Genomic DNA, 20,878 nt, shown 5'->3' with positions numbered 1-20,878 from the left:
CCGTGGAGAATCTTTCAACTCTTAGGAATTTCATTAGCAAAGGAAGGGCAGGGGAAAGGAGGAGGACAGCATAGATGCGGACCGGGAGTGGGTGAAAACAGGGTTTGAAGGGGACCTAAAGTTGTTTCATACTGGCTGCCCTCTCCTTTAATTGTTCCTTTATTTGTATATGCGGTGTCCAGAGGGAAAACCGCTTTTCATTAATTGGGCAATTGTCCAGGCACTGAGCTGGGCATCCCGCCTGCAGAGCCACATCAGTCCTAAGCTTTGAAATGAAGTGACATCTAACAGGAAGCACATTCCAAATAGGGAAGTTGAGGGAAAGGGTCCAGGGTCCTATTTCGCTTCCCCTTCTTCCTGCAGCCGCATCTTCCATCCAATCTTGAAGAGTCTTATTTGGATAAGTAAGAGGACAGGGATGAGGAGGATGGGAGGAGGGGAGAGTTCCACGGGACTCTCAGAAGTCACCGTCTGGGTATCAAACCTGAATAACCAGGAGAGACGTACCCTCCCCGGGCAGACTGTTTCCCTCCTGCCCACGCTGCAGGTTTTTCAGGTCCTTGCTTGAGCGTGCATTCACGGGGCGTAAACAAAAGTGCTATCAGCAGCTTGCGTCAGCCAGCCAAGCTATTTAAGCAGGCAGGCATCAGCAAACGCAGCTTCCAAATCCAGGGCTCCCCTTGGCCACTTGCACGTAAGTAACTTTCATTCTCTGCCTTTAATGCAGAGAATGAACTTGCATAGAAACTAGACCAAAATGCTATAGTTACCATGATAGCTTTTCTGTTGGAAAAGGGTGGACGTGAAAGGGAGAATAAACATGTAATGCCTACCCCCAGCAGGGAGCCAGAGAATGCTGCTGGAAGTAAAACACCAGACCCCCTGCCAACAAACATGGGGTTGAGCTGACTTTGGATGAAGCAAGGGGGGGAGTCCTGTTGGTCTTTTGGCCAGCAGGTGAGGTATTTTCTTTTTGCTCTCTCCCTATTAAGACACTTTGAAACCTGCATTTGTGTAACTGCCAGATGCGTAGTTTTGTTATTTAGAAGCTGATAATTGCTACTGTATATTTCAGCCTTTTCTAAGATCAGTTTAAAAATTTTTTTTGTATGTGGGATGTATAAGAGGGGGCATCTCTGGATTGAGTAGAGATGGCTTAATGATGAATTTGCAGTGTTACTTAGTATATTTTTTGTTCTCATTACGCTTATAAATAACAGTGAAAGTATTGATCTTGTTTAAGATTAATAGAGGGCTGGGGATGTGGCTCAAGCGGTAGCGCGCTCGCCTGGCATGTGTGTGGCCAGGGTTCCATCCTCAGCACCACATACAAACAAAGATGTTGTGTCCGCCGAAAACTAAAAAATAAATATTAAAAAAAATTCTCTCTCTCTCTCTCTCTCTCTCTCTCTCTCTCTTTAAAAAAAAAGATTAATAGAAATCCTAAACTCTGGAATTTTCAGGAAATGGAGGTTTGTGATTTTTTAACTCTGGTATTAAGCTGGAGGAAGAGCCCTTGAATAAAAGGACTCATGCCACACAGCTTAGATGAGAAGATGTGGAAGAGAAGAATGCCAAACGTTCCCAGGCAGTAGACAGCGCCTGGAGTGTTTATCACACCCTGAGGTTAACCATGTGAAGCATTACCAACCAGGGCCGGGCAGAGAACAAAATACAGGTACCAGGGAGGCAGGGAGGGAGAGAAGGAGGGAGTAGATTACAGAGGATTTATAACTAGACATCATATTTATAAAATGCATGTAGGATATTAAAGGAAGACAGTGTGGCATTCATTCCATAGCTCAGCCATTTGGGTCTAGAATCTAGGGATTAAGAGACTGGCAGAAGCCAAGGATCTTTCCCAGGTATTCAGCCCCCAGCCGCTTCCCCTGTCCTCAACACATATCTAGAAGCTCACTGTCTAGACCCCTGGAAGTCCACAGACCCTAAATTAAGATACCTTGGTTTTAAATCATGCTTTATTTTTTTAACTGGGAAGAAGTGGAAAGTTAAAACCTTAACTCGATGGGCACTTCTTGATCACCAAACTGAAGCTATTATAATTTTACAAAGGCCTTTTTTTCAATCCAACAAATAATGATTAAGCGGTTTCTCTGAGCAAAGATCAACTGGGGGCTGGGAGGAGGAAAAAAGAAATAAAAAAGACCCTGGTCTTGAAATGTAAAGTCCAAGGATGTAATAATAAGAAGCAACAGTATTTACTTATGATTCAATTTGTAGAAGACACAAACTCATCTGTAGTAGAGGAAGACAGATCAGGGATTGCCAAAGGCACAGGAAATTTGGGGGCTGACAGATATGTTTGCCATTGTGACTACAGTGACCATTTCTTATTGTGAAAACTTATCACTTTGTATACTATGAACACGTACATTATTAGATGTCAATTACAGCTCAACAATACTGTGGCAGTACTGTACAATATAGTTCTTTTTTACAATTAAATCAGCCAATTTAACATGAAAATAAACTGAGTAGTTTTGGAGAAACTAAAGACATAAAGTGGAGGAATGAGAGAGTCAGGATATAGACCTTTTAGGACTAGAAAGGTCTGTAGAGATCATCTAACTCAAAGGTTATTGGACCTGGAGAATCTTTTTAAAAACATCAGGACTCAGCCCCACCCCAGTGCAATTAAATCAGCAGCTCTTTGGTGGGCCACTCTGACCTTGGTTATTTTCTTGGTTTTTGTTTGCAGTACCAGGGACGGAAACCAGGGCATCACACATGCTAGGCAAGCCCTTTACCACTCAGCCATGTCACCAGCTCTTTTATTGTATTTTGAGAGGATAGTAAGGCCCAGACAAGGGGTGGGGATGGTCCCCCAGCCCTATGACCAGTGTGTCCCAGGGTAAGAGAGGCTGGGAAGCCTGGGGAGCACAGTAATGGGAGCTTACAGGATAAGGAAGAGGCTGCTCTGGGTCCTCAAAGTCACACTTCCAGCTCTGGCTAGGGTATCCAACACCTTCCAAGAGAATTCCTGGAACCCAGAAGTGCTCCAGGCAGCAAGCGGCAGGAATTACTCTGAGCCTCAGAGGTGCATTATTTAAGGATTGTGCTATGAGTCAAAAAGGAGGGTAAGAAGGGATGTTTCAAAACTATAGCCTCCTTTTGTTCCCTACATAATATCTGGTCTAAGCAAGAGGATAATACTTATTGAAAGATATCTCTGCGGAAGCACAGGGCGCTCTGCTCTGGTGCCCAGCCACGTTCCTTTGCTGGTTCAGGAAATGTCATGAGTTCTCAGCATTGGGGTGAGTCTGTCTAGCCCAGGGTCTTTCATTAGGATATCCAGAGCAGCCCTGGGCAAAAGCCTGAGTGAGTGACCTCTGTCTTTGTGACTTATACCCTTCCTGCCTATCCCTCACCACCTGTGTGGGTACTGGGGCATGGGACCACAGTACCTCACCGCACTGCCCTGGCCAGCTGCCATGTTCTGGTGGGTTCCCATCTCTCCTTTCACCACAGTGTGCCATTTCTGGGGTCTCATTCTCCCAGGGCTTTGCCTACCCATCGTTGGGAAACTAATTAAAGTCATACTGTTAATGGACAATAATTGCTTAACGAGTGATATCCCTCCCTGGGATATTAAGTAAGTTCCACCCAAATAACATATCTGGGAGTTCTTTGGACTGTTATGTAAACATAATTGCCATCTGAATTCTAAAATGGGGCAATCGGGAGAATCAGTTTTAGGTAAAATATATAAACCCTACTGGTCAGAATTTTCAAACAACTTGTTGGTAGACAATATACCCAGATTGTGGGTTTTCAGTAGAATCTTGTATGCAACCATCTCCAGACCGTGGACTTGGTTGGATAGATTTCTTTTTCTGAATTAGACCACTCTTTGTTAAATGTATTTATACTCGTTGGAGGAAGCTACATTTCACTTGTGTTTCTGAAAAAAATGAAGAGCCCTCCTAAGATCTCTAGAGACAAAATGTCAAGAAATTCTGCACTCTCTCTTTTTATATATACTGAGAATTAAACCCAGGGGTGCTTAATCACTGAGCCACATCCCCAGCCCTTTTTATTTTGAGACAGGGTCTTGCTAAATTGCTTAGGGCCTTGCAAAGTTGCTGAGGCTGGCTTTGAACTTGCAATTCTCCCATTTCTGCCTCCCAAGCCACTGGGATTACAGGCATGTGACCAGACCCAGCATGCTCATAGAGTTTTAAAAACATGAGCTATTTCCTCTCTGGAGCAGAAGGTAAGCACCAGCAGAGGAGCTTGGCCAACTTTAGTGACCAGGAGCCTTCTTCCTTGAGGACCCATTTTTGTAGGCCAGTCAACCTGTGCATCCCACCCACCCCAGTCCCTGTGGCTCTCTGCCCATGTCAGCCCTTTTGTCCCAGATTACTTCAGCTTGGGACAGCAAGTGGCAGCTGCATTTGACGTGCTCTGCCCTGGAAGAGGAGTGTGGTGGAACCAGAGGATCAGCAGTAAGAGCTGTCCTGGGGAAGAGAGGGCGGAGGTGAGCGCCATCCTCAGCCCTGGGGACTGGATACTGTGCTCTGGTAAAAGAGGACTAATTTCCATTGGCTTTGGGGTGATAGCCAACCCTGGTTTAATGCTACTGTTGGAAAGTCAAATACTACTTCCTGTCGTTCAGAGTTTCACCAAAAATAAAAAAAATAATAATTTTTAAACAAGTGATAGGTTTATACTGCTGAAAAAATAGGTTCGTATCCAAGGAGAATGTCCTCCTTGGATAACTTTTCTTTGAACATTTCCCCTTCTCCTTTATTTTTAGATTCTTTCAGTGTGGAATGGCTTAGTTCAAAGGGTCACTTGAACATTTTTTTAACAGGCTGTGCTATGATCTAACCTGAATTAAGTGTTGAATGTTGTTGATGGTTTCCTCAGGCATCTAAAATATCAAGTAAATGGGGGTGGTGGACAGCAGAAAGGTGACCTGTGGCCTGGAGGGATGGATAAAGCACCAACCTGCCAGTTAAAACCTGACCCCTGAGGGCCCTGAGGGCAATGCCTGTCCTCCTGGGTTCCATTCATCCCTCCTGATTACCTGAAGCATGCTGGTGGGGATGCGGGTGAGTCCCACACTGCAGGTGGCAGGAGGCTGTGTCCTACGGAAGGGGGTGCATCTGCTGCCCCCTGGCCCTGATCACCAGGCTGCCCTGGCTTTCAGTGGCCCTGGTGTGGATTTGGCATTCCAGTGGTGTAGATGCTGAACACATGTGGGATTTGAGGTGTGTGAGTGTGCAACCAAGCAGGAGCGGGATAGGCTGTGCCTTCCAGTTGCTGGGAAATGCCTATATCAATCTTTCAGTCCCGATCCTCCACATAACTGCAGCATTAGCTAGTCCTGGCGGAAGATAGTCCAGCTCAGGGAGCAAAGCACTGGCCTGGTGCTCAGGAGCAGCCTGAACCCTATTTTCTCATCTGTAATAGAATTTTAAAACAGGAAGAAGCCCAAAAGATTAATCACCCAAGTGGGATTATTAATAGTACCCCCTTTCACTCTCAAAACACCTGGCCTGACCCATAATCTATCTGATCACCCACGAGAACAGCCAATGAAGGTACGAGAGAGCACGCTCGCTTGCCTGGAATCGTGGGATTTAGCTGGCCTGGCTCGGGGACCCAGGCCGCCCCACACCTCAATCTGGCCTCTGTGACAAGTCATTGACTGCCCCTATGCTCAGGTTCCCTATGTGAAGCCTTGTACCTATACTGCCCAGACTGAGAACTGGTTATTTATGTTGGCTCATCATCAAGAAGTTCAGAGTCTATGTGGGGGCTCAAGGAATTATTCATCACATGGTCAAGTTACTCTGTTTGCTTTAGGCTCTTATGAGCTCATAGTCATGTTTGGGTAGCAATAGAAGCTCGATTAAAAATAGGGAAGTCAGTTTTTATCTATGCCACCATAATTTGTTATAATGTGCTTTCGGTGGTGTTGATAAAATGTGATCCAACATGAAAACCCTGCCAGGTCATTTCCAAATAACTGTTCTGCCCTTGTATATTAAAAGGAAAGAAAGAAAAAAAAACCTGAGACAGATGGTGATCCATTCTGATCTTAGTATATACTGAGCAGGAAGCTAATGACAGTCATTCTAGCCATTGGATCTAGAGAGATCAAGATGGAAATTTCCTGGAATTCTTCAGTCCTGACAGATCTGCTTACATAGTGAGTCTCTACTGATGTTTTTCCCTTTCCTTCCTGTGTGGCGTCTCCCTAAGGAAATTTACATAAACAATCTTCCTTAGTGCTTGTATCCCCTCAGCCCTTTCTAAATTTCTAGTCTACTAGTGCTAGGAGAAATCGGTTTTATAAAAACCTTCCATAATGAATGCTGGAAGTATCGTAACTTTATCAAATCTTCTCACTCTTCACCCTTTGGAGCTGGCTACAACTGGGGTTTATAAAGAAGCAGGGAAAACAGTAGGAGGTCACTCCCCCTTGGATTAGGTCATCCACCTAGTTCTGGGCTCCACAATTGAAAAAGGAGGAGAGTCCTTGGAACTAGTTCAAAAGAGCTCCTCGGTGACTAAACGCAATAAAAGCACATCTAGAAAGAGCAGCGAGAGGCCCTGGTGTGATTCAGCTTGGACAAGAGAAAGCTAAAGGGCCTTTTAATGGTGATGTTGAAAAGCATGGAAGTCAATGGCCAGCTCTTCATCTTGTCCTTTGAGGGTAAAAACCAAGCCCAGGGATGGGTATGTGCTGCAGCACAAGGGACATTGAGCAAGCCACAAGGTAGCCCCTCGTTGTGAAAAAAATATTTTGGGAAGAATTACACAGGTCTCTCTGGAAGATGGGGCAATCCATTCGCCTTTTAATTATTAAGTGTTTTTTGTTTGTTTACTCTTTGCTTTGGCCTCTAGGCTTACATTAACACATTTCTTAATTCAGATTATATCTAAGGTTTTGTACCTCATTCTTGTTTCCTCCTCCTCCCTTGCTTTCTCCTTCATCTCTCTGTTGAGCTTCATGCTGTTTTTTTTTTTTTTTTGAGAGAGAGCCATGTATGTCACTGATAATTCTAATATATTGTTTTACACTACTTATTATTAGTCTGTCATTTATGGAATAGGTAAGTAAATAGAACTTATCCTCTGGTGTTGGCCATCTCTCCTGCCCCTGACTCCCACAAATGATGCTGTGATGCATATCCTCAAACATATGCTCCCTGCCCTTCAGATCTGGCTGTTGGGAGGGAAAGGTGCAGGATAAGTGGCCTGTGTGTCCTTTAGCAATGAAGGAGAGATATGACATCGCAAGTCCTTTTTTAAACATTTAGGAACTGCTCTGGATTCCTTAACATTTTAATAAGAGACAGAGTGGCAAAAGTAATTTTATGGAACTTAGAGATATTTAGCTGTCCCCCTCCTCCATTTTATTTGTTTGTTGGTTGGTCCTAGGGATTGAACCCAGGGCCTTGCACATAGTAGGCCAGTGCTCTGCCACTAAGCTGTACCCCAGCCCCATTTTCCTTTTTTGATCTCATTTTCTTAAACTTGGATTCATCTATCCTAGAAGCATTTCATTTTTCCCACATAGGTCATAGATGATCTTGAGCAAAGCAAATGAAATGTTCTAAGAAATCATATGACTTCTTCTGAGGTTAGGCAAAGTTTCTAAAATGTTTTGCCATTTTAACGATCGCAAATTTGATGTCATTCAGGTTGCCCAATATTATTAATCCCAGGTCACTGGGAAAGCTGGAGTAGTACATTGTATTTATATAGTTTTATAATTGATACTTCCATTCGTAAACTTAATCCATCTCAATGAATCCTATGCTGTGAGACAGGTGGGGTAGGATGATAACAATGGGAGATGAAGAAATGAAGTTCCAAAGCAATTGTGAGCTGTCCAAAGTCGCTTGGAAAAGAAAGCAAAAAAGCTGGAAGGCAGTTTCGGGTTTCCTGAAGCTCCATCTAGTCTCTTTCTGAAACATGTCTAATGTTTAGAGGGTGATCTATTATAAATTCAGAGTTATGCCCTAAGCAGGTCTTCTAGTGTATCTGTCCCTTTCAGTCATTTTGTGATGTTAACAAGTAAGTTAAAGCTATGCACCTCTGTTTGTTCACCCATATAACTATGTATTGCAGCAAAAAGTAGTATGGGTGTTTGGACTTTGGCACAATTTGGAATTCTATCAGGTACTGCTGTGTGTCACTTTATCCGTTACTTAATTGTAGTCAATAAAATAAGAATGGTCGTTGGATCATAAAAAAATCATTGATTAAAGAATTTTTGTACAAATTTACCAGTCCAGTCTTTCAAAGAATCTCTTCTGGACTTCTCAGAATTCACAAAGCATCCAAGGAAGCTATGCCTGCTTGCTTTAGGCAGAGTACAATAGCCTAAGAAAGGGCACACCCTGGCAGTATAAGAGCCTATTGTTCACGATATCACACAGGTCCCTAAATTTCTTACCATGGAATTTGGGCTAGGGCAAAAATACTGTAGAACCCAGCATAGATTCGCAAACAAATAAATCATGGTTTCACATTCCCAGAATTACAAATGAATATCCCTTTACAAAGCCAGGCAGTGGGAATGAGAATATTTTGGGAAAGAAGCTCTAAGTTTTTAACATTCTAAGGTGACTGGATGGTGACAGGGCAATCAGACAAGTTTATCTACTTGATTCTCAATTATCTGTGAGTGACTTATCTTTATTAGATGTTTTTGGAACGCCAGACTGATTTCTATCATCGGCATTTATGTTTCTCAGTATGCAACAAATACGTCTCCCTACCTTGCAGTCTGTTGGTCTAATTAAGCTAACACTCTTCTGAACAAAACATGACAAGGAAGTCAAAGGATAACCAAAAGTTAATAATATCCTCCAAAACAATAAAAGTATATTTATTAGCTACCATTTTTAATTATTTGGGCCATTTTTCCTCTCCCCAAACTATTTAAAAAGTTGATCTTTTGGATATTTGCTTCCACACTTAGTCATGCAAGTTTCTCTTTGGCTTTAATGGTTCTCTTTAGCAAATATTGAGAATTTTCCCCCAGGGCAGAAATCTATTTGTCTGATTTCTTGGTGCATTGGGTCATCAGACATTTTCAGAGAGGCTATTTGATCATTCAGTTTGCTTCCCAAACCTCATCCCTTCTGTATGATCTGGTTTGAAAAGCCCTGCGTGCGTGGCAGGGCCCCATAGAAATCTCCAGGACACACCGTTTTTGTTCCTGTTTATATTTGATCATAGGACTGAACTCTGTTTGAGGTGTAATGGATATTCATGCCTATTAAGCATCAGCAGGACACACCAACAATCCCACAGCAGGCAGAGGCCCAAGCATTATCCATCCTGCCAGGCAATTTCTACCCTACATTGCAAAAAAAATGAAAGGTCAGGAAATTTGAAGCTATCGTGTATCCTCTTACCTTTAACAACAGAGCTTCAGTGTCGTCTTTCCTTAAGACTGAAAAACAGCTTCTTCTTCATCTATGTTATTCTGTTCTCTAAGGGCCTCACAGGTCTAAATTTTGCTGATCCATAACAGCAGCAAAAATGTCCAAGTTCAACAGGAATCTTCACCATCTCAAACTGAAGTGAGGAATTTAGAATCTTACATATAATAAGGGGACTCAATGTCCAGGCTTGCCCCGAATGCTCCTGGTGTCTGCCTGTTATAGTGGTGTATGTATTCAGAACATTCCATTTATTCTTAAATGTTCTGGGTTAGATGACAAATTATACGGCCACCTTAATTTAACAGACAGGCTGAATATTAAAAAGCACAGGGGTTCCAAATTTTTCAGTCTTCTCAGTTGTCCTTTGAAGAAGGAACTGGGCACAAAGTGTTCAGCATACCAAGGACAGAGCTCAGAATAGGCCTGTCTACTCCCTTTCTCAGGTCAATGACATCAGTAAACTGTTGATAAGGAAGAACATGATAATTTAGAACCCAGGCCACACCAATCCTCAGAATTTTAGGAGAGGAATGATATCACTGTCACATTGCCCAACACCATTGCTTCTCTGTATTAAGTAAATTGCCGGACACTGTTGCGCACATTTGTGTTACCAGAAATGTGGGAGGCTGAGGCAGGAGGATCACAGGTTCAAAGCCATCCTCAGCAACTTAGCAAGACCCTAAGCAACTTAGTGAGATCCTGTCTCTAAATAAAGAATAAAAAGAACTCAAACCCTGATATAAAAAAAAAAGTGATTATAACACTTATAGAAATGTGTACGTCATTTTACACTTTTCTAATTTGTGTTTCATGAGCATCCACCACTGGATCACTACTGGAGTAAACAGGCAAGAAAGGAAATTCCTAGCCACATTTTACAGACTGGAGAACTATGTTTAAATAAGCCAAATGACACAGCCAAGGTCGTGTGATGACTAAGTAGAGGAGTTAAAATTGAAACTCAGCTGAGTCCTCACCCAGTGCCCCCATTCGTCCCACAGTTTAACGGTCTCACTCACTAGAGAGAATTTAAAAAGTATCCCCTGCTATTCCTGTGAAACTATCCATTGAAGACACACAAACACCCCCTCTGTGACTAGTGCCACATACCCAAGAGCCCCTAATTGCCAGCTGCCTTGAGCTGTGGTCAGCAACTAAACTGTCCTCGTGTGACAGTGCCCCTTGGTGTCTGGCTCAGGGAACGTGACCCACAAAATCTTTCCTATTCTCTTCCTTGAGGCATTTTGAATGGAAGAATGAACAGCAGGACAAAATGCAAAGTAACTGGTGTTTTCTTTATTGCCCACAGTGAGCATCATTAATCAGATCTTAGACAATGGAAGTCTCACATCAACACTCCACAGTCCCGATCACTGTCCTGTCTCTCCCTCATCCTTCCCTCTCTGACACAAGCACAGCTCTAATTATTATGCTTTTATATTATAAAGATAAAGAAAAACCTACTTCTTGAAGTGAAAATAAGCTCTAATCAGCATGAATTCAGTAAGTACTTAGTAATCTATGTTTGATGGACTCTTGTGGAAACTTGACACACAACAGAATTGTGCTGCAAGCATCTATTATCTTCAAAAATCCCCTGAAAGTCCCGTCCATACCTGCATCCAAACCTCCTTTCCCTAAGACAGGTTTCAACTAAAACAGCTTTTTCATAAGCATCTTCCAAATAAATAACTTCTTATTCAATGTCACTAGGATATTTTGATAGGATTATTTTCTTTTATAGTTACAAATACGTAGTAACTCCCATCCCTGGTCTCTGTGGGTGTTACCCTGGAATTCTATCTACATTTAAAATGTTCTTTACAAAGAAAACTTTTTCTGAATTCATGGACTTTGGAAAAAGCAGCCAGTTTTCAAAATGGAGATCCTCCTCCAAGGGAATTATGGAAACGGCATTGCCCTCCTTCATGAGCCCATTTATTTCTAAAAAGGTAGGCTAGAGTCTCCACTTATTTCACAACATGCTCAAAGAAGAAACTAAAACTTTGTTACTCTCTGTCACCATTTTCCCATGTTGTCACATACAAGATTAAAACAGGAGTTGGGTTCTCAATGAGAAGAACTCAGTGTGTATGCAAGGAATCCACAGTTAATCAATGATTCATGGTTGGAAGTCATTCACAGATGCCCTCCCCTCCAATAACTTCTTTTTTTTTAATAGTATCTTCTTATTTTCTGAAGGGATCTAGAAAGTCTATATCACTGGGAATTTTGTTTTAGGAGGATCCTTAATTCAATAAAATTCTGCCCATCTAAGTATTAAGGGGTAGCAATGGTCACTAAGCTCCTACTGTGGTGCGGTGGAAGTTATTAACCTTTCTATTCCATTCCAGTGGCTGCTGTAACTTTTTCTCATTTATACATTATTTGCTAATGTCCTCTTTCAACTCTGTCTATACCACTGAAAGAAGAGTGTGAGGGGAAGGAAAGCCAGCCAAGCAGGTGGTGCTGGTGATATTAATGGAAATTACTGGCTGAGCCTTTGAGCTGGGTCACCAAAATTGAGAAATATGCCACAGAAAGGAAGTGTGGCTCCCATGAGAGCCAGGGCACTGCCCTGCTCCTGACCCTGGTGGCACCACCCAGCTCTGCTGTCCCTCTAACCACAACTACCCAACAAGGATCTTCATCTACGTAGCTGCTCAGTACAAAGAGGAAATACAGTATAGTGTTTAAGAAAGTAGATGCAGAAGTCAGACTGAGTTTGAATCTCCATTTTTCACTTATGAGATTTGTGATTTGGGGGAAGCTGTATCCATCTCCTTCGCTAAGGTGTATAATTTCCCTCTGTGCCAGTTTGCACGGGTGTGAGATGCAGAGGGGCATGCCTGTCACAGAGTTGCCATTCCTCTGATGATTAAATGAATTAGTTCAGCGAAGGCACTTGGGACAGTGCCTAGCACATGGTAATGAATAACTTTTGCTATTAAATAATACTATTGCTATTAAAATGGGTGATATTTCTGTATGTAATTAAACAACAGGAATCAACTCTATGTTGTTGGGGGTACTGAGGATGGAAAGATATCAAAAACTATAAAGTTCTTTCTATGTTTATCCTTTGGCTAGTCTTGGTTGTTAAAAACACAGAGCAGTCTTTTTCTAAGTTATATACCATCCAAGTCACATCAGATGCCATTGTTTAAGCTCTGTTCAGCAGACACCAAAAGAGCACCTATTAAATGCCAAATACTTTTTTTTTGTACCAGAGATTGAACCCAGGGGCACTTAACCACTGAGTCATATCACCAGCCCTTTTTTTATTTTACTTAGAGACAGGGTCTCACTAAGTTGCTAAGGGCCTCCCTAAATTGCTGAGGCTGACTTTGAACTCACAATCCTTCTGTTTCAGCCTCCTGAGTGGCTGGAATTACAGGTATGTACCACCATGCCCCACCAGATACTCTTATGAATGTTTAGGAGACACAAACGTATAAAAGTGAACACAGCCTCCACAGAAGAGTATAAAATTTGGTGGGGAAAACAGGCCCATGAACAAGTTATTTCTAAACAATTTCAGTGTGGTCATTATTCTCAAAGGCCAAGAGAACTTCAAAAAACTTCTCAACTCACTAATTCATAGAATATTTGTTCCCTCTTATTATTATTATCTTTTTTTACTACTCCTGTCTTAGTAATACTTCCTTGTTAATAGATTAAATAAATGGAGAAATTATGAAGTGGTGGTGAAGAATAGGCAAAGAAATCGCTATTTCAGTGAAAATGCCAACAATAATGAAATACAACCAGTGTACCACGCAGAGAAGAGATGCTGAGTCCCCTGCACCCACCTGTCAGTCTGGAGATCTTCCTCCAGGCATGCATTTTATAAGGAAGTAACATATGCAGCATTTGGTTTTTTTAAAAACAGGTTCTAATTTCAATCATTGTACTTTACCATTTTGGAAAGATTTAAAAAAGATATCATAAGTGAAATTTAGAAACAGTTCTTACCAGTTTCCCAACCTGGAGATGCTTCATTTGACAGTAGCTCACAGCCATTTAAAGAGTAATAATCTGGGGTTGGGGATTTAGCTCAGTGGCAGGGCACTTGCCTAGCACATGCAAGGCCCTGAGTTCTGTCCTTGGTCCTGAGGGGTGCGGGGGACAATAATCTATTCCATAAGCAAGCGCTTTACACTTTACAGAAATGCCCCTGTAATACTATGTGAACTCTACAACAAAGTTGTAAGCTGGGCAAAGGTGTGCGTTATTATAGCCCTTCTTTACTTGAGAAAAATGGAAGCTCACTAATGATATTTCAAGTGATTAGTACTTGGTTCTTCTAAATATTCAACTAAAAGGTCAGTATGGTAAAAATACTATATTAACTCACATTTCATGTTGTTCTTAATTCTACTATGTTTCTTAGAGCCAGGGGGTCTCCAAGGCAAGAGGAAAGCTAACTTAAAGAGGAGGAGGACAGGAAAATAGCAAAGTGAATAATTAACAACTCTGCAGGACACATATTAAAAAAGCATCAGAGGGCTGGGGTTGTGGCTCAGCGGTAGAGCACCTGCTTAGCATGTTCGAGGCCCTGGGTTCAATCCTCAGCACCACATAAAAATAAATAAAATAGAAGTATTGTGTCCAACTACAACTAAAAAATAAATATTAAAAAAGCATCATAAATGCAGAAGTGAAAAATTTTTAAAAGGCAGTACTTTATGTTTTTAAGATATGAATTAACAACTAAAATATACAATCCACAGCAGGGCTAAAACTACCCTTGCCTGACAAACCTTGCAGGAATAAGGTACTTGGGAGGGTCTGGCTGGTGACCCATTGGAGAGGTTTGACTTTTAGCAAGCATTTCAGTCTTCCTGCCTCATGGTCAAGCCCAGAATGTCCCAGGAGGACAGATGCTCCACTTCGGAATTCCCATGGTTCTGCCTGTGCCTGTACCCGTTTCACAGGCTTAAAGTTAAGAGTACGGACACTCCAGGACAAACTTGAACAATCTCCCCAAGTTATCTGTACCTCCATTTCCTCATCCATAAAATGGAGTAAGAACAAACCTTGAGAGGGAGATTCCATGACCTCAGTTGTCTGATGTCAAGAGATGCGTGGAAGTCGGCAAGACTGCTTGCTGAGAAGCTGGAGAGAGAGGCTGGAGAGGCCACAGCCAGCCAGCAACTGCCCCACCCACACTGGCACCACCTGCATCCAATTCTTTACTAAAATGACAGAGGAAGCTGGATGAAGTGGTGGTCACCTGTAATCCCAGCAACTCCAGAGGTTAAGGCAGGAGGATCACAAGTTCAAGACCAGCCTTAGCAATTTAGTGAGACCTTCCCTCAAAATAAAAAATAAAAAGAATTGGGGATGTAGCTCAGTGGTTAAATGTCCCTGAGTTTAACCCCCAGTACTACTACTACTAATAATAATAATAAAATGATAGAGGATGACCATGTTAAAGCTCAAAGATCCCAATAGATTCAGCGATAGCTTAGGATTTCTGACATCAGTAGAGCATACAGAGAATGTCTGTGGGGGCGTAAATAAATTTTGATGATAACAAAGCCTTGATTTGCATTATTGCCATAGCCAGAAAAAAAGGTAGAATCCTTAGTCTCCCCCTGATATGTAGAAAAGTTAGTTAACCTCTCTTGACTGCAAAACAGGACTAATTTCATTTTCATTTCTAAGAGAAGAATGTGAGAGAAACTGAAATGACTAATATCAACCTGCTGGTGGCCTGGAGCTCTGTGCACTGCTTTCAAACATTTGAGCACGCTGAGTGCACATGGACACGCTATTTTAAACTCATAGCCTAATCATGTCTCTTTTTTGCACTGTCTGTCCATCTCGTATCATTTCTTCTTTACTCAGTCATTTTAAACCTATCTCTGTGATTTTCACTTGAAGACTTTGATATTTACTTTGGGGGGAACTAATAGGTTAACACATTTTTAAAGTACATAATCAAGTCCTGACTCCCTGAGCTCTATGGAAGCAAAACCAGTAACACTTTTGGTACCAGAACCCAGAGGCACTTAACCACTGAACCACATCCCCAGCACTCTTTTTTTAAAAAAAAAAAATTTGATACAGGGTCTCTCTAGGAAGCCTAGGGCCTCATTAAATTGCTGAGGCTGGCCTTGAACTTGTGATCCTCCTGCCTCAACCTCCTGGGTTGCTAGAATTTACAGGCATACACTACCATGCCCAGCAAAATGAGTAACACTTCTATCCTGATCCAGATGAAAAGTCTTAGTAATTAGTTTTCCATTATTATTATTATTATTATTATTATTATTATTATTATTATTATTTTGGTATTGTTCATGGTCACCAATGGAAATAACTGAGCTAGCCTGGAGACCAAGTCCTGACTCTCAAAAAACAAAAAAAACAAACCTCAAATCCCCTTCTGGCCTGGAACAGGAAATACTTTTGCAGAGTAAATAGTAAACATATGGAACCTTTTAACCCCAAGCGGTCATGCAAGCTGAAAACATAAATAGCTTCAACAAGGTTTAGATAGTGTTCGTGTATAAAAAGAATACACATCAACTTTGGCAAAAACTAAGATTGACAGTACAATTATTGATGAGGATGTGGAGAAAAGGAAATGCTATATACTGCAGGTAAAAGGGTAGTTTTGTTCAACAACTTTGGAAAATAAGTTTATAATATGTTGTAAAGTTAAATAGTCACACCCCACTTAATGTAAGCCTGCAGTTCCAGACCTGGCAAGATTCCAGAGAACTCCTAATGGTGGGGAAAAGAGAAGAATGTTCAAGGAGTCAGGCACAGTAGCACATACCTGTAATTCCAGAAGACTCTGGAGACTGAGGCAGGAGTTTTGTAAGTTGCCTGGGCAACTTACACTCTGCCTCGAAATAAAATTTAAAAGGACTGGAGATATAGCTCCATGGTAGAGTGCTTGATTAGCATGTGGGAGGCTCTGGGTTTGAGCTCCAACACTTCAAAAAAAATTATTCAGGGACACAGTGTTGATAACAGCAAAACAAGAAACAACCCACGTATGAGGAGATGTCAATCAGTCAAAATATATTTATACAATGGAATCAACAGTGAACATGAATGAACTTCTCTAAATGCTGGGTGAAAGAAGTAATTTCCCAAAGAATTATATATATTATGATACTATTTTAATTATAATTCTAAATGCATATTAATTATACAAATTAATCCTCAACAAAATACTTGCAAATCAAATTCAATAGCACATTAAAAATATCACATACCATGATCAAGTTAGTTTCAATCAAGGATGCAAGGATAGTTTAATATATACAAATTAATAAACAGAATATATCACATAAATAAAATCAAGGATAAAAATCACATGATCATCTCAATAGATGAAAAGAAAAAGTTTGATAAAATTAAACACCCTTCATGATAAAAGCCCTGAATAAATAAGATATGGAAGGATCATACCTCAATATCATAAAGGCTATATATGACAAACCTATAGCCAACATCATATTAGATGAGGAAAAACTAAAAAAGGGTTTCTTCTAAGCAAAGGCACAAGACAAGTGTGTCCATTCTCACCACTCTTTTTTCTTTTCTCTCACCACTCTTATTCAATATAATTCTAGAAATTTTAGAGCAATTGGGCAAGAGAAATAAATAAAAGGTATAATACGATTTTTATACAATTTAATAACATATAAAACTTAAAAAAAAAATTAGAGATCCATACACATGTGCTAGAACTAATCTTAAAAACAAAACAATAAGTAACACAAAATTAAGAATCATGGTTTCCTCTGGGGACAGGCCAACAAAAGGGACTTGAGGGAAAAATACAGGTAGCTTCCAGAAGTTCAGTGATGCTTTAATTCTTAAACCAGGTGGGGTTCATAAAACTAGTGTTTTCTTAATTTATGTTTCATAATTTTTATGTGCATAATATATATACTATCTTTTTTTTCTTTTGTGGTACAGGAGGTTGAACCTAGGGGTGCTCTACCACCAAAAAACACCCCCAAACCTATTTTATTTTTTGAGATATATTCTAAGTTGCTTAGGTTGGCCTCAAACTTGTATCCTCCTACCTCAGCCTCCTGAGAAGCTAGGATTAGAAGTGTATACCACTGTGCCCGGCAACATATGCCCTTTTGAATACTAATAATGTTTGAGTGGAAAATGAAAATGTCTATATCTCTAACTAGATTTGAGAAACAATTCCCACATTCTTTCTGGAAATGTAACTTTGTACCAATAATAAAACTCAGCGCAAGGTAGGTCTCTGGTCTAATCAAGAATGTTTTGTTTTTTAAAGAATAAAACTATTTTTTAAATTTTAAAGTGATGAGAGCTTATTATACAAAGTTTGGAAAAGCAGAAAAGCATAAAGAAGAAAACTCTTTGGGCCATTCATAGTTGTACAATATAACCAATGTTAACATTTATTGTATTTTCCTCTTTTTTTCATATGTAAAAAGATGGAATCAATATAGCATTTTTTAAAAATTTTTTTTAGTACTAGGGATTGAGCTCAGGTCCTCACACGTGTTAGCGAACACTCTCCCACTAAGATACATCTCTATTATTATTATTATTATTATTATTATTATTATTATTATTTTGAGACAGGGTCCCACTAAGTTACCCAGGCTGGCCTCAAACTTGCTATTCTCCTGCCTCAGCCTCACAAGTTGCTGTAATTACAGGCAAACGTCACTACTCCTATCTTCAATAGAACAATTCAAAATATATTTTCCTGCTTAGATTTGGAATCTTGCTTCCCTGAAGGCAGCAATGATGCTTATACGTACATAAAGCATCTTGAGTCGAATGTTCAGTTTTAAGTTATATTAACTATATTATCTACATAAAGTATAACTTAAATTTTAGCATTTCCTCACTGGAAATTTTAAGGAATTAAAAGAGGACAATCAAACCAAAGGTTGCCAAATATTTTCTATGTAATATTTAGCTTCTAAGTCAATTAGAATAAATAAATGTGATGGGACAGGGTTTTTCTTTTGATGATATGCTTTTAAAACCTCTAATCTCAATATAATATTTTTTAAAGACTTGTTTTATTTTTGAAATAGTTTTCTTTTTTTTCTACATTTTTATTGGTACATTACAGCTGTACCTAATGATGGGATTTGTTGTTACATGTTATTTCTGAATTTTTGAAAGCTCAGCATCTCTCTGGCTAACATAAGTTTAAAGGCCTTTTCCCATTTCTTACCATATATACAAAAGATTAAATTGTTCATTCTTATATGTACTTTAAAAATTTATTCCTGGGCTGGGGATGTGGCTCAAGCGGTAGTGTGCTCACCTGGCATGCACGGGGTGCTGGATTCAATCCTCAGCACCGCATAAAAATAAAATAAAGATGTTGTGTCCACCAAAAACTAAAAAAATAAATATTAAAAAAATTCTCTCTCTCTCTCTCTCTCTCTCTCTCTCAAAAAAAAATATTCCTTTAAAAATACCTCAACATCTACTCATATATTAATGATATATGCAACATCAGAGCAGGTATCAGGCATAAGAATTTCTAAACATTCATAGTTGATTTTAATGATTAAATTGCAAAATCTTGTAAGAACTGGAATACTTTTCATCTCTCCCATGCTGGGTTCCTAAAGTGTGATTCTGATTCAGAAGGTCTTTGGTGGGCTTGGACATTTCTGCAGGTGATTCTGAAGCCTAACCAGGCTGGATATCTCCTGCTCTTAGTACCTTAAGGACACTAACCACCAGTTTTATATTCAAAACAACAAAACTCTGTCCCAACCCTTTGCACTGGCCTGGAGAGGCAGATCAATATTCCACCCCTTTTTGTCAATTTTTTTTTCTTTTCTTTTTTGGCAGGGCTGGGGATGGAACACAAGGTGTAGCATGCTGGGCAAGGTTCTATCACTGAGCTGCAGCCCCAGTCCTTCTTTTTATCAATTTCTGAGAGACACCGACAGCCTGGGTGAGCCCCCTCCTAGTTGCTCCAGATCAGCTCAATCAGTGATGAGTGGGAAGTGCTTTTCCCACCATTTGACTAGGGAAGTGGCCACACATCAATTTTCTCACTTAGCAAAATATAATATGTTTCAAGAGCCCATTGTTCACAGGAAGTTCACAGAGACATAAAAGAAACATAGGTGAAAGAAAAGAAAAAATTCTTTACAAAAAGGGGTGGAATATTGATCTGCCTCTCCAGGCCAGTGCAAAGGCTGGGCCAGAGTTTTGTTGTTCTGAATATAAAGAAGGTCCTAAAGAAACATCCACCTGCTTGTTTCCCTTTTGGCCAGTTTGGGAGAGGATCTGCTGTTGATAATCTCTGTTTCTTGGTTTCATATTGGTGGCATTACAAAGAGGTCAGATTAGCTGGGAGAGGAAGGAAAAGATGCCAAAAAACGGTAACTACAGATTACCAGTTGGTAGCACTTTCCCTGAGCTAGTTTATAAAGGTAGAAGTAAAGTTGTCAGATTGACACAACTGTCTACTCTGTCATTAGAATTAATTTAGGAAAAACCAGCAGTTTTTACTTAACCTCTTTTTTTGTTGTTGTTGTTGGTACTAGGGATTCAACCCAGAGGTCCTTTACCACTGAGCCTCATCCCTAGCCCCGCCCTTTTTTTGTTTAATTTAGAGACAGGGTCTTGCTGAGTTTCTTAGGGCCTCGCTAAATTGCTAAGGCTGGCTTTGAACTCACCATCCTCCTGCTTCAATCTCCCAAGTCACTGAGATTACAGGCGTACACTACTTTGCCCAGTGTTCACTTAACCTCTTGAAAATATTTATGCAATGACTTGACCAAACCATGAAAGAAAAATACAATCACAGGACACATTACTCTTTGAATGTTTCATAAGATGTGAATAACCACAAAAACAAAACCTGTGCTAAGATTAAAGTTTAAGTAGCTTTAAAATATTTTTAGTTCTTTTTATCTGAAATTGTTTAGACTACCTTCAGAGAAACTTCTTAATCATTTCCTTATTAGAAACTGTTGAGACGCTTTCTAAGGCCAAGGTTAGCAGGGCTAACCTTTATACAGTAAGAGGAAAAGAGAGAAGAAACGAAGCAACAGCAAACATTTGTCAACCACCAAGGGCTGAAATAACAGAGATTGAGCTTTGTAGAGAAATAACAAATATATCTGACGGTAGAGATCTTTTGCCTATGTTTCTAGAAACCAAGCAAGTTTATTTGGGTGTACCTTGGAGAAGTAGGTGCTGTCAAATGGCCCTCCCACAGATCTTCTTAACTGCCAACCAAAACCAATGGCTTTCTGCCAACTAATCCAAGGAGTACTTTAAAGTCAACCTCCCTATGAAACCTCAAACAAAGTCCTCTAACAGTAAGCCACAGAAATCTAATAAAATAGAACGCACCTGACCCACGTAAGAACATAAGCAGCCCTTGAGTTATATAACAGTGGTAACAAAAAGAAAGGAAGAAATATATACAGAACAGCCTTTCAATC

At 40.3% G+C, this 20,878-nt stretch overlaps 1 protein-coding gene across 1 annotated transcript in view; it reads left to right on the top strand.

Annotated features, from left to right (window-relative positions):
* The first annotated feature begins 464 nt into the window (after positions 1-464).
* The window catches only part of Hopx (HOP homeobox), a 30,689-nt gene continuing 10,275 nt past the window's right edge, over positions 465-20,878 (top strand). The window contains exon 1 of the mRNA XM_046467361.2: positions 465-694. The gene's annotated coding sequence lies outside the window, so the exon portion shown is untranslated. The remainder of the gene's footprint in view (positions 695-20,878) is intronic.

The sequence above is a fragment of the Marmota monax genome, unplaced genomic scaffold (assembly GCF_021218885.2).
Source record: "Marmota monax isolate L192 unplaced genomic scaffold, Marmota_monax_Labrador192_F-V1.1 WCK01_AAM20220418_F8-fsc00025, whole genome shotgun sequence".
Classification (NCBI taxonomy): domain Eukaryota; kingdom Metazoa; phylum Chordata; class Mammalia; order Rodentia; family Sciuridae; genus Marmota; species Marmota monax.
This window is presented reverse-complemented; position numbering and strand designations above follow the sequence as displayed.